The following is a 15,392-nucleotide window of genomic DNA, read 5'->3' on the forward strand; positions in this document are numbered from 1 at the left end:
TTTCATTCTTTCTCATTGCCATGTAGTAAGTACTCCACTGTATAGATAAACCACATCTTCTTGATCCATTCATCAGGTGATGGACATTTAGGGTCTTTCCATGATTTGGCTATTGTTGAAAGTGCTGCTATGAACATTGGGGTACATGTGCCCCTATATGTCAGCACTTCTGTATCCCTTGGGTAAACCCCTAGCAGTGCCATTGCTGAGTCATAGGGGAGTTCCATTGATAGTTTTTGAGGAACCTCCACGCTGTTTTCCATAGCGGCTGCACCAGTTTACATTCCCACCAACAGTGCCCGTCTCTCCACATTCTCACCAGCATCTACAGTCTTTTGATTTCTTCAAAAGATTCCTTTTTAGCGTCGCCAAATTCTCCTTCCCTTAATCTTATTTAACATCCCATGAGTACCTGTTAGGCATCCAGCGTGTACCAAGGACTGGGATACTTAGAGGAATCCAACTTTGTTCCTGTCCTTAGAGGGCTGACAGTCTAGGTGGAAATACAGACACACACACACACACACACACACACACACACACACACACATATTTTTAAAAAGTTTTTGATTCCTTCCTCTCTCAACAGTCTTAAGTTTTTGGAAGTAGCTCTAAAGTGTTAATTTTTTCCCCTGACTTTAAATATTGCAAGCCAATGTGGCTTTTATGATTGAACCTCATTCATCCATACTACTCCTGTATGCTGTCTCATTATTAGTTGAAATACTGCCATTTTCAAACTTGTCAGGGGAGAAAGACTCTTAGTCCCTCCCCCTGATGTACAAAGAAGAGGGGGGTGCAAATGTCCTACCCCTCTTGAATTGTCAGCAACAGGTCACTTCCTAACCTTTCATCGGCAAGTCAGGGAACTGGGTTCCAAATGGTGATGGAAGAGAATGATGGTGTGAAGCTTGGGTGTGTGATAATCATTAATTCAACCTACTTGCTGACCTTTGTTGGCAGGCTGCAGGCTCAGTAACCTGGGGTTCGCAAAGCGGGGAGCAACGGGAAATCATTGTTAAGAACTGGTGTTGATGTTGTTATAATGAGAGACCAGGACGGCCTGGCTCTAGTGGCCTTCATGACAGTGACGCATTTGTTGAGCGCTCCCACACAGTGCCAGGGACCTTTCCTATGTTGGTCATTTCATATAAAAACATAAAAGATCGAAGACTGCTCTGGAGGAGCTTCTGATGGTGGGCCAGCAAATGGAGCCACGAAGAAGAATCAGGAGGTGGCATGTAAAGGATGCTTTGCGAGGCACAGGCCAGGAGATGCTCCGGGATTCGAGGAGGCAGGAGAGCGTCAGGGACGGCTTCATGGAGGCCACCTGCTCCGTGGTAGAAGCAGGCAGAGGGTCTGCAGATCGCTGCCTAGCCTCGTGACTAGAAAACCCGTGGGCTTTCCCCCTGCTCATGGTTTTAAAATTTTTTGTAATGTTTATTATTTATTTTTGAGAGAGAGAAAGAGAGAGAGAGAGAGAGAATGAGAGACAGAGTGCAAACTGGGGACGGTCAGAGAGAGAGGGAGACACAGAATCTGAAGCAGGCTCCAGGCTCTGAGCCGTCAGCACAGAGCCGGATGCGGGATCGAACCCACGAACCTCGAGATCATGAACTGAGCCGAACTTGCAGGCTTAACAGATGCTTCCCCCACCCATTTTTTATACACCTCCACAAAGGCACGCCCAGTCACGGTCAGCTTCTGCACCACACTTTTCAAATTTGCTCTTATGCTTAGGGGCAGCTCAGGACCCCCGCCCATACTGAACATTTTTCTACCTCTTGGCTCATCATAATGTCTGTGTCAAGTATACTTCAAATATAGGTTTGGGAAGTTCTTTCACAACTTTTGGTTATGCCCATGTGTGTGGTGTTACATCTAGATGGGCGATGATTCAAAGCTTCTTGTGTTTCCCCTTCTTACAAATGCTATATAAACTGGCAGGGCTTAGAGGGCAGAAGTCCAAGTCAAAACTACCTTTTCGATCATCTGATCTATCACATAATAACTGTAGCATTACTACAATCCGTGATGGTCTAGGTGCTTTATACACACCATTGCGAATTTTTTCACCATCCCTAAAAATTAGGTACTGTCCCTCCCTTTTATAGATGAGAAAACGTCAGCACCGAGAGGTTGTTCACTTGCCTGGGCTCATCCAGCTAGGAGAAGTTTTACCCAGACAAACACTACGGCTACCTTGTTAGCCAAGTTCACAGAACAAGCCCTCTTGGCGCTGGTGGGGCCAGCTTTAGTTTGGCTAATGTAGGTCATTGAAGTCTACGTTTTCACCTGTCTGCAGTGCAAACCCCTGGATATTTTCCATGCTTGGGTTTAGCTCCTCAAATTCCTTGGCAGCAGGTGGTTTGGCCTACGACAAGTTCAGATGTGCTGTCTTAGGTAAAACTGTATTTTGTGTTTGAAAGAGATCCAGAGGGTGGCTACCTGCTGGGCTCAGATGCACTTCAGTCCTCCCGTGGCTGCTGCACGTTGCCCAGGATCTCTGTGGCAAAGCCAGGTCTGGTGACTTCACAGACCATGCGTCCCATTTCCGGTGTGTTTACCCCACAGTTCTGCCCCTACACGGAGACACTCTCAAATGTCATCTTCTGCAGGCCAGGACAGAGGGTAGCTGGGCCTTTAAGAATGTCTCCACTTGCAGCCTAGAATTCATAATTGGAAACCAGTGTCCAGGAAAATTCAGTCTTCCCTTTCTCTTGCCCTTTGGTCAATAGGAGTCTCCACTCCACCCCGTAGTCAGATCCTGCATTTTCAGCCAGTGTGGAAGACAGTCTATTTCTCCACAGGGGCTAACCACATTTTTCCAAGCTGCTATTTTTTTTTTGGGGGGGCCTGGGGATAAGTGCATTCTTCAGTGCTGCCTCAGAGAAAGAAAACGCAAAGGGGAGAGAAATGTGCATGCATTTCTCTGTTGATTCCGAAAGGGCAGTGTGGTTGGTTCCAAAAGTACCTGTAGCTGATGCTGTTAGAACATCGGAGGCATTTCCTGTTTATTATGCTGGTGAGAGGGGCAGCCCAGAAGGAAGAGGGGGAAAGCTTTTTTGTGGCTGCATTTACCTCATTCAAGTGCTTGGAGTTAGGCAAGAAATGTAGAGCAGAAGCCTCTTGGCATTCCAGGCCTGCATTATCTACTCTGTGCTAGGGGACGGTGGGGGGACTGAGGGGGGACTGGACAGCCTCTTTTCATTCCCAGGCTTGCGGTTAACCCTTTCACAGCTCTGAGCATCTCAGTAATTGCTTTCCTTTATTTCTCTTCCACCTGTTCACAGAAGATGGGGTGGCAGGAATTGTTAATATAATTTCAGAATGACCCTGACATTGTGTGGGGTCTGGGGTCACCTCGTGAAGCTTAGAGGAAAGACCCGCTGTGTTCTGGGGAATTCCCAAGAATTGATTTATCTTAATGAGATGTAGATAGGTGTGACCCTGTTGTGTATTTCCCCCATCTCCTTTGGGACAAACACGGAATAATTAAGGTAGTGAATAATTAAGAGGGAATCCCTCATGTTCCCTTTGGAGTTCAACATAAGGACATCTTTTCCGTTCTGATTGTTCTTGTAACTTGGCCTATCCTGTTACTGACCCTTTTCTCTGCTTCACACACAAGGACATAGGAATTGGACCAAACTGGCCATTCAACAAATATTTATTTGAGTGCCTACTGTGTGCTAGGCATGTTCCTAGGAGATGGGGTACAATAGTGAACGAAGCAGTTAAAAACTCCACTCATTGTAGAGCTTATACTGTAGTTGGGCAGAGCCACACAATAAATATTCGTTTAAGTAAATTAGTGAAATATACAGGGGGGCCCCCTCATACCAGCCTGAGGGTATAAAGAGATACTGAATCCTAGCTTCGAGTCATTCTGGGCCTTGCGTCTGTCACCTAGCCTCCTGAAACTCTTGGATTCTCCTCCCCTACTTTTTGTTCCTTGGCAGACCACCAGTTTTAACTTGTACACTCCTTGGCACAGTCTCTCACTGTGACCATCCGGGGTGACATGGGCTAGTGTGCTGCCACTGTGTAAGCCTGTATCACTGCCACCTCCGCTGTGACTCTTCCTTAGTATAGAACCAACTTTTTTGCCTGTACACTCGGCTGGTCACTCGCCCCTGCCCACACTGAGGCAGGGAACGTTTTTGCAGGCAGCCGGGGTCTCATCTGCCTAGTCCCGGGTGCAAGGTTAGCCTTCCTGCTCTTGGTGGTGGCTTCTGACTTGGTCCCCTCTGGCCAGATTACCACGTCTTCCTACATCTTGTATGCAACCCCTACCTGTGACATCGTATGACTGGTGTTCCAAATCATGTTATTTTATACTTATAGGTAGGTGACTGTTGTTTTTTGTTTTGTTGGTTCTTCTTTTTTCTTTTTAAAATTTATTTATTTTGAGAGAGAGAGAGAGAGACGGAGAGAGAATCCCAAGCAGACTCTGCACTGTCAGTGTAGAGCCCTACTAGGGGCTCGAACTCCTGAACCACGAGACGATGACCTGACCAGAAACCAAGAGTCAAACACTTAATGGACTGAGCCACTCAGGCGCCCCTTTTGTTGGTTCCTTTACAAATCAGACATTATATATATATGTTTTTCTTTCATTCTATGTTCTAAAAATAAAAATAATGTATGTTCACTTAATAGAACCTGGAGCTAATGGGCAAATACAAAAAGGGAAACGATCACTGATAATATTAACGCCCAGAAATACCTACCTGGCACCAGGGCTCAGTGCTTAGAAGGACCCCACACTTGGTTTAATGCTCTGCTATTGCTGTCTTGACATTCTTAATAAGTTTTGAAAAGGGACTGTACCCTTTCAATTTTTTTTATTTTTAAATGTTTTTTATTTATTTTTGAGAGACAGAGACAGTGCAAGCAGGGGAGGGTCAGAGAGAGAGGAAAGTACAGAATCTGAAGCAGGATCTAGGCTCTGAGCTTGCTGTCAGCACAGAGCCCGACGCGGGGCTCAAATCCACAAACTGCAAGATCATGACCTGAGCCGAAGCCAGATGCTCAATGGCTGAGCCCCCCAGGCACCCCATGCACCCTTTCATTTTGTACTAGATCCTACTACTTATGGAGCCAGTCCTGTCTCCTCTTAACATTACTGGCATATCGCTTTCTGGTATTTCCTCTACCCATGTGTTAGTTTTTTGTTTTTCTTTTTTTAAGAGACTTTTTGGGTTTTTAAAAATTAATTAATTTATTTTTGAGAGATGGAGAGAAGGCACAAGTGAGCCAGGGGCAGAGAGGGAATCCCACAGAGGGACAGACAGGGAGGGAGGGAGTATCCCATGCAGGCTCTGTGCTGTCAGCATGAAGCCCAAAGCGGGGCTCGATCTCACCCAGGGCGGGACTTGAACTTATGAACTATGAGATCTTGATCTGAGTCAACGTCGGATGCTTAACTGACTGAGCCACCCAGGTGCCCCCTATCCATGTATTAGTTTTAAAAACAGTAGGGATCACTCTATTTGTATATTTCTGAATCTTGAATTTTTCACATAATATTACAATAAGTAAATTGTTCCTATTTCATTAGCTATTGGAAAGCATTTTACTTATTTTTTTAAAAAGATTCCATTTTTAAGTGATCTCTACACCCACCATGAGGCTCAAACTCACAACTCCGAGACCAAGAGTCACATGCTCTACCAAGTGAGCCAGTCAGGTGCCCATGATACCACTTTAAATTGACGGATGTCAGGGCAGGTTGAGTGGCTCACTCAGTTGAGCATCCTACTCTTGATTTCCGCTCAGGTTGTGATCTCACAGTTTGGTGAGTTCCAGCCCAATGTCGGTGGTGATCTCATTCGTGGAGTCTGCTTGAGATTCTCCCTCTGTCTCAAAAACAAATAAATGATGAATGATATTCCATCACTTGTTTAACTGTTTCCCCAGGGTTCAACTTTTGAGTTGTTGGTTGATTCTTGGGATCTTGTTTCGTAGGTCAATGCCTAGAACACTGTTAAGTGCTAGACAGATGTTAGCTAGTACTATGTCCACTGTCTCCCAGGTGTTGGGTTTTGTTTTGTTTTACCAATGAGAACAAGCCTTCAGATGCAGATACCAGGATTACCTAGGTAACCATAATAATGGAAATATGACTGGGTGGCCATGGAGATGCCAGGGGGCCATTGAAGTAGGGTCTCACATCCAATGACAGAGGACCTAGTAGGAGGCAAGGAGGACCTCTTAGGGGCCTCTGGTTGCTAGCAGCAAGGCACAAACTCAGAGCAGTCACCCTGAGTGACCTCTCCAAGCCCTACCATTTTCTTTGCTAATCCACAAAGGGGGGCAGCGTGCGGGGGAACGGCACAAAATATGGAATGCTTCGCGAATTCGCGTGTCATCCTTCGCAGGGGCCATGCTAATCTCCATCGCTCTAATTTTAGCAAATGTGCTGCAGCAGCGAGCATGCTCAGGTGTTTCTGGAAGAGGCATCAGTGGTCTTTCAGGGGTGGAAATCAATCTGTTCTCCAGGTTCACTGTGTTTTCAGACATCATCCAGAAACTGGGCCACTGGGTTTCCCGTGCAGGGCTAATGAAGACTTTGCTCCATAACTCCGGTTCATGAAAGGCTCCAGAAAGTTGGAGCCTGGAGCTTGGCACCCCAGGATTCAGATCTTCATTTCGGTTGTCATTTCTGAGCTGGTCTCTCAACTGTCAATACGACTTTAAACACAATTCTTGTTGGACCTTTGAGTTCAAATAAATTCTAGAACTGGGCATCTCCCTGGAAAGAATTGGAAATCCCTCCACCTTGTAAATGAAGAATCTCTACCTCAGAAGATACAGGTTCAAAGACTTTATTTTATAAATATGGAGACAGAAGTGAGATTTGAGCCTTGTTATCTATCCATGGGTGTTTTGGGGTGTTTTTGCTTCATCAGTATTCAACAATGTTCGGTCACCAAGGTGGGGGGTATCCTACCTTTCTTGAATTAACCTAAGAGCCTTTCATTATTTTTAATTTTTTAATGTTTTGTTTGAGAGAGTGCACGTGCGCTAGCGCACATGAGTTGGGGGAGGGGCAGAGAGTGAGGGAGAGAGAGAATCCGAGGCAGGCTCGTACCTTCAGTGCTGAGCCTGACGTGGGACTCAAACTCTGGACCCGCAAGATCATGACCTGCGCTGAAACTGAGTCGACGCTGAGAAGAGACTGAGCCACCCAGGCAACCCCCACCTTCCCCCGAGAGCTTTTGGAAAGTTGTAAGATCTGTAAGTACAGAGCAAAACATAGTGTTTTGAAGCTGTGTCTAATCCCTTGTTCTTTGTCCCTGGGGAACTCAAAGGTGGGGTAGGGGGGCAAGGCAGGGACGGCTGTTAAAGTCACTCCGGTTGAATCAGCTTGCTCATCCCCGGTGAAGGTCAGGGCTCTCACAATACCCAATAGATATCGGACGAAGACGAGGAGTTGTTCATCAGGCATTAAAGATGCTCTAAATCATTTCCCTCCAAAACAGGTTTCAGCTGTTGAGGACCACAAAAGGCTAGAAAAATAGATTGTTCTTGGCATTGGGTATTAGGGCAACAGGTTTTTTAAATTAAGTTTTTATTTTAATTCTAGTATCGTTAATGGCACTGTTATATTAGTTGCAGGTGTACAATGTAGTGACTCAACACTTCTATCCATTAATGAGTACTCACCGTGGTACAATAGTTTTTTTTTAATTTTTTATTCTTTGGATTTCGTGGTATTGTCATGATCTTTTTATGTGGTTTTACAGAGAAAGAGATGTGTAAGGGGGGGGAGCCAAGCATGTTTGAGTGGTTTTGTATTCTTTTCTCAGTAGGAGTTGCAATGCTAGTTGGGCAAATCGCTTCCTTGACCTACAGTCCTGGTCTGTTTCTTTGGTTTCCCGTCCCATGAACATAGACAGGAAGGACTATTCTAGTAGTTGGCCTGTGGAATACCGTACCCTCTCCAAAACATTCTTTGGCCCCAGAAACCCTTTTGTTGCAGTGATTCTGCTAGATGCTAGAGAAAGTGCAGTTTATTCCCCCCGAATATTTCAGTCTATGTGGCTGCACTTTTTCCTCTGTGCCCGTAGCCATGTGAGGGGGCATGGCAGTGCCCCGCGGAGCAGCTCTACTGTACATTGAAAGTTAGGAGAAGTGAGCCTCCAAGCCGGGCTTGGAAGAGCTTGCTGACATTGAACCCAAACGTGCCCACCCGGTGTGTGTGAAGGAGGCTGTGGAACAGGGGCGAGGGGATTGCCATGAGCCAGGCAAAGCACAGCAGCAGGGAAGCATGGTGACGGCTTCCAGAAGGCAGGCTGCCAGCAGACAGACGGGGCCCAGGCTCTGGGCTGGGGTTTGAGGGCAGGCATCTCTCCCTGCAAAAAAAGAGACCAGTGGAGGCCCTGCCTTGGTCTCCAGATTTCCAGACTGCAGTACTGAGCAGGTCAAGATTGAGACTATGGGCCAGCTTTTCAGAACAGAGACGCAGCTATGGGATCGGTGGCCGAAATTCGGGGTCTAGTGTTGTCAGTGAGATGGAGGGCCCGTTTCTTGCCTAGGGGCACAAGGTCAGTGGGCCTGGCAGCAAAAGGTGACCTGATGCCAAGTCCCCCAAAGATTAAATAGGGTACTTGAGGACCAGCACGACTGGGGGCAGTGACACTGGTCCCGATCTTCAAGAAGGGGGGAACCTGCACGTGGAGACAGTGGTTTGGACAGGGGGCTGCTTGGGCAGAAAGCTGGGCAAGTTGGTACATGCTTCCGGGAAGTATAAGAAAGACCCAGGGGTGCTTGGGTGGCTCAGTCGGTTAAGCATCTGAGTTCGCTTCAGGTCATGATCTCATGGTTTGTGAGTTCGAGACCTGTGTCAGGCTCTGTGCTGACAGCTCAGAGACTGGAGCCTGCTTTGGACTCTGTGTCTCCCTTTCTCCTGACCCTTCCTTGCTTACACTTTGTCCGTCTGTCTCTCTCTCTCTCTCACTCACAAAAATAAATAAACATTAAAGAAAATTAAAAAAAAAAAAGACCTGAACTCCCTTGATAGGAATTCACAGAGGTCATGACAAGAGAAAATTATTTTATTTTAGAAAAGAATTCATCTTCCCATCGATCATTATCCATATTTACACACCCAGACACAATTCTGTCATTTATTGGTGTTGATGCGCAGTAATTAAATTCTCTAATTAGAACCCCAGTCCATTTCTTTGCATAGTACACATTCGCGTGACGGTTAGTATGCTAGGCCACGTGGCCACCTAGAATAAAGTACTGTTCTATTGCAGCCTCTGGAATAATAGGTTTGCCTAATATTAAAGGTTTTTCTTTGCCTCCTTCAAAAGCCTCTCAATTCACAAATTCAAGGTAAAACTGTTTTCTTCAGCATAAAGCTTTACTCTTTGTTAGGCTTTAATAGACCAATGTGACCCTGAACTGCGGACTCTAAGTTTTCTTTATCTGTGCTATTGGCTGGGTTCGCCAAGGTAGGGGGAAGATGTGGGTGATGGAGAGGAAGAGTCACTGGTTCTGATAAATAAATCATCCTTATGTGCAATCCAGGAGCTCTTCGTACCTCAGTCTATCCAGCCTCCATTGGGGCAATAGTCCTGGTGAGCAGTGTGAGACTCACAATGATACGTGTGATTCTGGGATCAGATTTCCAGCCCAGACAGTTCGTTCCCTGCCCCTCACCCCCACGCTTTCTGAATGGAACATGCCAGGGGTAGGTGGTTGCGGGGGCTTCAATCTAGTCAGCAGCTGCCCCCAGTCATTTGGTAGGTAACATGGTGCAAAAAGAGCTCAGAGACCCTCTGGAAAAAGGAATCTTTCATGACAATCTGTTTATTCGAGTCAGGCAACGAGAAAAGAGAAGACCTAGAATGGCAACATTCCTTTGGACTCGAAAACATTAAAGCATTAGAGTGAGGTTCTTTGGTGGTGTCGTGGCTCTCCTGGCGCTGTTATGTCCCAGGCTGTGCAACTTAGGGGGGCAAGATGACGTCTCTGGGCCTTAGTTTCGGTAGAATGTTGCTCCTGGTTGCCAGCTCACTTAGAGGTCGATGGGGTGACGTGAGAAAAGCCCCAGAACAGCACCTGGTACACAGTAGGCACTCAGCAATTAGTTTCCTCTTTGTAGTGTGGGCACGGATGGAAGCATCAGCCCTGAGACAATTGCCATTCTTTCTAGGGCTGTGGCAGGACCAGGTGGGACCTGATTTTAGAAAATGCATGTGCCGAGTCGGGGAGACAAAAGCCCCTTTTCAGCTCCTGCTTCGAGACGACCACACTCCGTATGGCTTTGCGTGCTGTGCGCTGTTGTAATTGCAATCAGAATGGATCTCATTAGGGTTACAATGGCCCAGAAAAATGAAGAGCGGTTAACATGGCCCACTCCCTGGGTCTCCCAGCCGGGCGGTCAGAAAAGAAACAGAGTCGAAAACGTTTCCTGTAATTACAGTGCCCAACACAGCACCCCAAGGATATTGGGAGCTTAATAAACAGCCTTTGAGAATTTTTCTGTCTGCCAAGTGTTTATTACAAATAAGTGGGGTCTTCAGTGGCAGTGTGCGGACCCCCCGCGTCCCTAGATGACGTACAAACAAGCTTGGTGTGAGGGGACCACCGCGGGAGGACGTAGGGAGCAGTAGCTGTCTGCTTCCTGCACAGACTTACAAAGACTTCTAGTTGAATTATTATCTCTTTGTAATGAGTTTGTGGCGGGGTTCGGCACACCGTGAGTGCTATCAGGTGTTTGCGACGATTAAAAACTAACCCCCACTATGCTCTGTACGTTAATAGGTTACAAATGGCCACTTTCTCAGTTGCAGGTGGGGGAGGGGAGCAGGCACAATCATTTACCTTTGGGGGAGATGGTGTAACTCTGTTGGATCATTTGGAGAGGACGAAATGGGTGCGGATCATGGAGATCTTCACAGACCCATCCTTTGGTCCTGGTACCATTTACCTTGTTTTCAAGGTTTGGTTCGTTTTCCAGGCACTGTATCTACAGCGTGGGTACCTACCACGCAGTGGAAGGAGCTGTGCATTTTTTTCTAAGGAGAAGGAACCTAGCATTAGTGACGAGTCAGTCACCGATCTTTCCAGAGAAGCAACAATAAATTCTCAAAGGAATCAATTGGATAATGTGTGTGCCTACTTAGTGGAAAGATAGACTATAGCAATATCCATATATATTTATCTAATTTATCAATGATTGAACTGTGGCTATGACAAGTTTTGCCTGATCTAACTGGTGTTCCTTACCAAGATTAAGTGAAAAATGTCCTTCGCTCACCCTGAATGTTTCTTTTCTCTGGAGGCTGAAATCTTGGGCTGCTGCATTCAGCTCTCCTCCTAGTCCCATTTTGGGTATTAATCGCTGCTTTAGCATTAGAAGCCCTCATGGTACCTCCGCCTGGCTTGCTTTTCAGAGAAAAGGCCTTAATTTGCTTGCTCAGCTCTTTCCTTTCATTCTTAACACTGCCTGTGCTTGCTGCCTCCTCCTCTTGTGTTTCATTTTTGTTCCAGCAAGAGATGGCTTTTCAGTTCTCTCTGAGTGGTGCGCCCTGGACGGACCTATTTGCATGCAGAACTCTGGAATTCTGTGATGTGGGGGCAGATCCCTAGGGTTCGTTTTTTTCCAAAGGCTCTTAAGCCCTCTGGGAGAAGCAAGAAAGGCTTTTGGCATTGATACTGGCGTTCCAAGGACACTATGAGTAAAAACTCCCCCCATTGCTCTCACCGCACACCAAGCAGGGGTGGGGGGGGCGGTGCGGGAGATCTCTGAAGAAGTCAGCCTGGGATGGGAGAGAACTGAAGGGCACCAGAGCCATTTGGTGCCCTGGTAGACAGTTGATGAGTAGAGATGGTATAGTCTAAGGTAGGGGGCACAGGGAGGTAGACACTCCTGGCCCGGCTGTGTGGTATCAGTTCGTCCTTGGCGTATCGAGCTGTCCACCTTAACAGGCATTAGAGGAGCTATGGCCACTTCTGGGCCACACCCCCCAGGGGTCACTGGAGAGAGCCATCGTGCCAGGAAGGAAGATGTCAGCCCCCACATGCAGGAAGAAGAGACAGAACCGTGAGTCGCAGGAGGAGGAGCAGAGTCTGTTACAGTTGGTGCCGTGGGAGTGGGAGGAATGGCGGAGGCCATAGCAGCAGTGTTATGAAGTAGACCATTGGCAGTCCGAAGCCTGCCCGGAGATCAGCTAGACGGTCCGGAGGAAAGCACCGAAGCAGCAGGGAGCAGGCCGAGTAGGAGAGTGGGTCCAGGGCCACGAAGGCAGACTGCTTCTAATAAAGTTTTATTGAGTGGCCATCATGTGCCAAGCCTTGTTTTAAGTCTGGTTCCGTGAGGCACATGGTCTTTAGTTGTCTCGTTTGGGAGATGCTAAGATTACTTAGTTGGTTCGGTGGTGACAGCCTGATCCATCCACCCAACAAACTGTTATGTGATGATCTAAGCAGCCACAGATCATCTTTGCCTAGGAGTGGGATAACTCATTCCTTTAAAGGTTGGCCTTGCCTAGCATATATGGCCACTTGGCTAGCAGCACAGACGCTTACGAAAACATCACCACAATATCATTTGATATATAATAGAATAAATAATACTTCCTTAATAATATCATAGGCAAATTTCTCTGATTGTATGAGAAGTGTGTTGTTTTCCTTTTAGATTTGGTTTATTAGAATCAGGTGCGGTCAACACATTGCATTTGGTTGGTATGTCTTCTAAGTCTCTCTTTGCTTCTTTTATAATAACAGCACCCCCACTTCTTTTTTTTTTGCCATTTATTTGTTGAAGAAACCAGTTCATTTGTTTTTTAGAATTACCCACATACTGGATTTGGCTGGTTACATCTGTTGGTTGGTGTGTTTTCTTACTGGTTCTTCTGTATTCCATATTTTCTCTAATTAGGTCGATATAGAGGCTTGAGTAGGTTATTACTTTATTACTATTATGTTTGGAAAAATAATTTCATAGTTGGCACTGTGCATTTCCTATTTGCTGTAATTATCGGGAGGCACATATTGCTTGGTTGTCCAACTTTGTAGTGAGGATAACATTTCTCAGTGGGTTTGAGTGTTGGCAACTTGATCCATCAGTTATAAATTTCCTGTCAAGACTTCATCTAATGGTTTGATAATTGGTGATGATCATTTCCTAGATCCCTTGTTTCATACTCTGTGAAATGGTGATTTTCTATGTGGATCATCCTTTCTGCATTTATTGGCAGGAGGTTTTCCCTGAAAAAGATTTATCCTTATCAACTATTTGGTTACCCTGAAATGGAGTTCATATAGGGGAGGCATGAGAGATGCTTGTTTTTTTCCTTTTATTTAGTAATTTTCAAAATGATGGATAGGTTCCCAAGCCAGCTACAATGGTAAGAACGGGATCTTTTATTGAAATACAAGTAATATACAAATAGTCTCGGGTATAGAACATAGTGATTCAATTATTCTATACATTACCCAGTGCTCATCATGATAAATGTAATCACCACACAACATTATTACAATACTATTGATTATATTCCCTGTGATGTACTCTTCATCTCTGTGACTTGTTTATTTTATAACTGGAAGTTGGAAAAAGTATTTTGAATTCATGTATTTGTTAATCACTATTTTTTAATCCATCATTTTTTTTTCTTTTTCTTTTTCTTTTTCTTTTTCTTTTTCTTTTTCAGGTAATCTCCATACCCAACATGGGGCTGGAAATCACCACCCCAAGATCAAGAGTCACATGCTCCACTGACTGAGCCGGGCAGGTGCCCCAAAGTCATTGGTTTTTCTGATGCTCAGATGTTCTCATTTTTGGCCAATGGGCGTGCCTTAAAGTTGATTTTGGTTTATTGTGACAGATCTTATTTGTGTTTGATAGCTTCCTTGCTGCTGGCAAAATAAGATGCTACAGACCCATCCTGAAGATTTATTGGTCTAACCTAGGGTCAGTTATTTATCCGAGGAGACTTGGCTCCTTTTGGGAGAAAATTCTATTTAGACACCACCTCTCTGTGTTTTGGGGTGCTCATTGCTACTGGGTTATCATTATTTCCAGGACTTTCCAGTGAACAGAACTAGTAACTAAGTGGCTTTTCGAAAGAGAAAAGTGAATCACGAGTTTATACTGATGTTTTCAATTCAAACTAAGAATTATGGCATTTTCAATGAATTACTTTGATTTTTTTATTCATCTCTTTCCTATTTTTCTATAGTATTATTATATGTGTGAGTAAAAATGTGCAGGTGTGCATGTATGTTTCAAAATAATACCAATATTACTATAATGTGGCTAATGAATACAATGTTGTTCATATTTATCCTGTTTGGGTTTCACTTAGCATCTAAGATCTGTAAATTCATGTCTTTACTGTCTTTGGGGGAATTTTAGCTATTATTCCTCAAATATTCATTATGCCATGTTTTCTCTCTTTCTCCTTTTGGAACTCCACATATGCTTGTATTAGATTTTTTAAGGCATTTCAAAAATTTCAGCCAAGGAATGATGTATGCTCCAGATTAATCTTTACTTTTCCCCACTTGGGTTTTCAAAGAATACCACCATTTCAACCCCGAATGAACATGGCCCTTGTTTCTTTCTTCCCCATCTAATTTATTCCAGATTTTTAGGTGTTTTCTTCAGTAATGGTACTTTCTCTTGCAGCTCAGGTCTGCTGTCTGTCTCCATAGTAGCTAAAGAGTCACTTAGGAGCACTGTGCATTCAGATGTCAAACCTTCCCACTGTTGAGCTTCTTCAAGTTTTTAAAGCAGTAATTCTGTCACAGAAAGCTTCTGTTCTCACAGATGAGTAGGTCTTATTTTCTAAAGAATATGTGATTGATTCACAAGTTTCAAGGAGAATTTCGGCCAAAGCCTCGGGATCTGCATGTTCATTTTCCAAAAGCATCAATCTCTGACAAGAAGGCATTCATTGACTGTAGGACTCTTAACTGCCCTTTCCACGTGCTCAGCTTTAGCCATTCACACATCAACTTGCGTAGCTCCTGATGGTTATGACATTGCGTCTCCACATTTTGGGGCCAGGCTTTTCCTGCGCTCTCAAAGGCTCCCAGCAGAGATCCCAACTGGGGCTCCTTTTTCTTCTCATTCCCATCTTCATCTTGGGCTGTCTGAAGGCCAGTGCTTCTAGGTGAGTTCTTCCTGATAAGAGGTGTGACAGTGTCAGAAAGCTGGTATCTGTCTTCTTTGGTGACCTTCAAGATATCCGTTACACAGCTGATTGCTATGGTCTTGTCTACAGTTGTTGGAGAGGGTGTGGAGAGATGGGCACCCTCTTACACTGTTGGTGGCAATGTAAACTGGTGCAGCCGCTCTGGAAAACAGTGTGGAGGTTCCTCAAAAAACTATCCATAGAACTCCCTTCTGACCCAGCAATAGC

At 45.2% G+C, this 15,392-nt stretch overlaps 1 pseudogene; it reads right to left on the reverse strand.

Moving 5' to 3' along the window:
- Window positions 1-6,339: 6,339 nt before the first annotated feature.
- LOC115284488 lies at window positions 6,340-6,440 on the reverse strand (annotated as a pseudogene).
- Between the last annotated feature and the right edge of the window lie 8,952 nt (window positions 6,441-15,392).

Source organism: Suricata suricatta, chromosome X (assembly GCF_006229205.1).
Source record: "Suricata suricatta isolate VVHF042 chromosome X, meerkat_22Aug2017_6uvM2_HiC, whole genome shotgun sequence".
Classification (NCBI taxonomy): Eukaryota; Metazoa; Chordata; class Mammalia; order Carnivora; family Herpestidae; genus Suricata; species Suricata suricatta.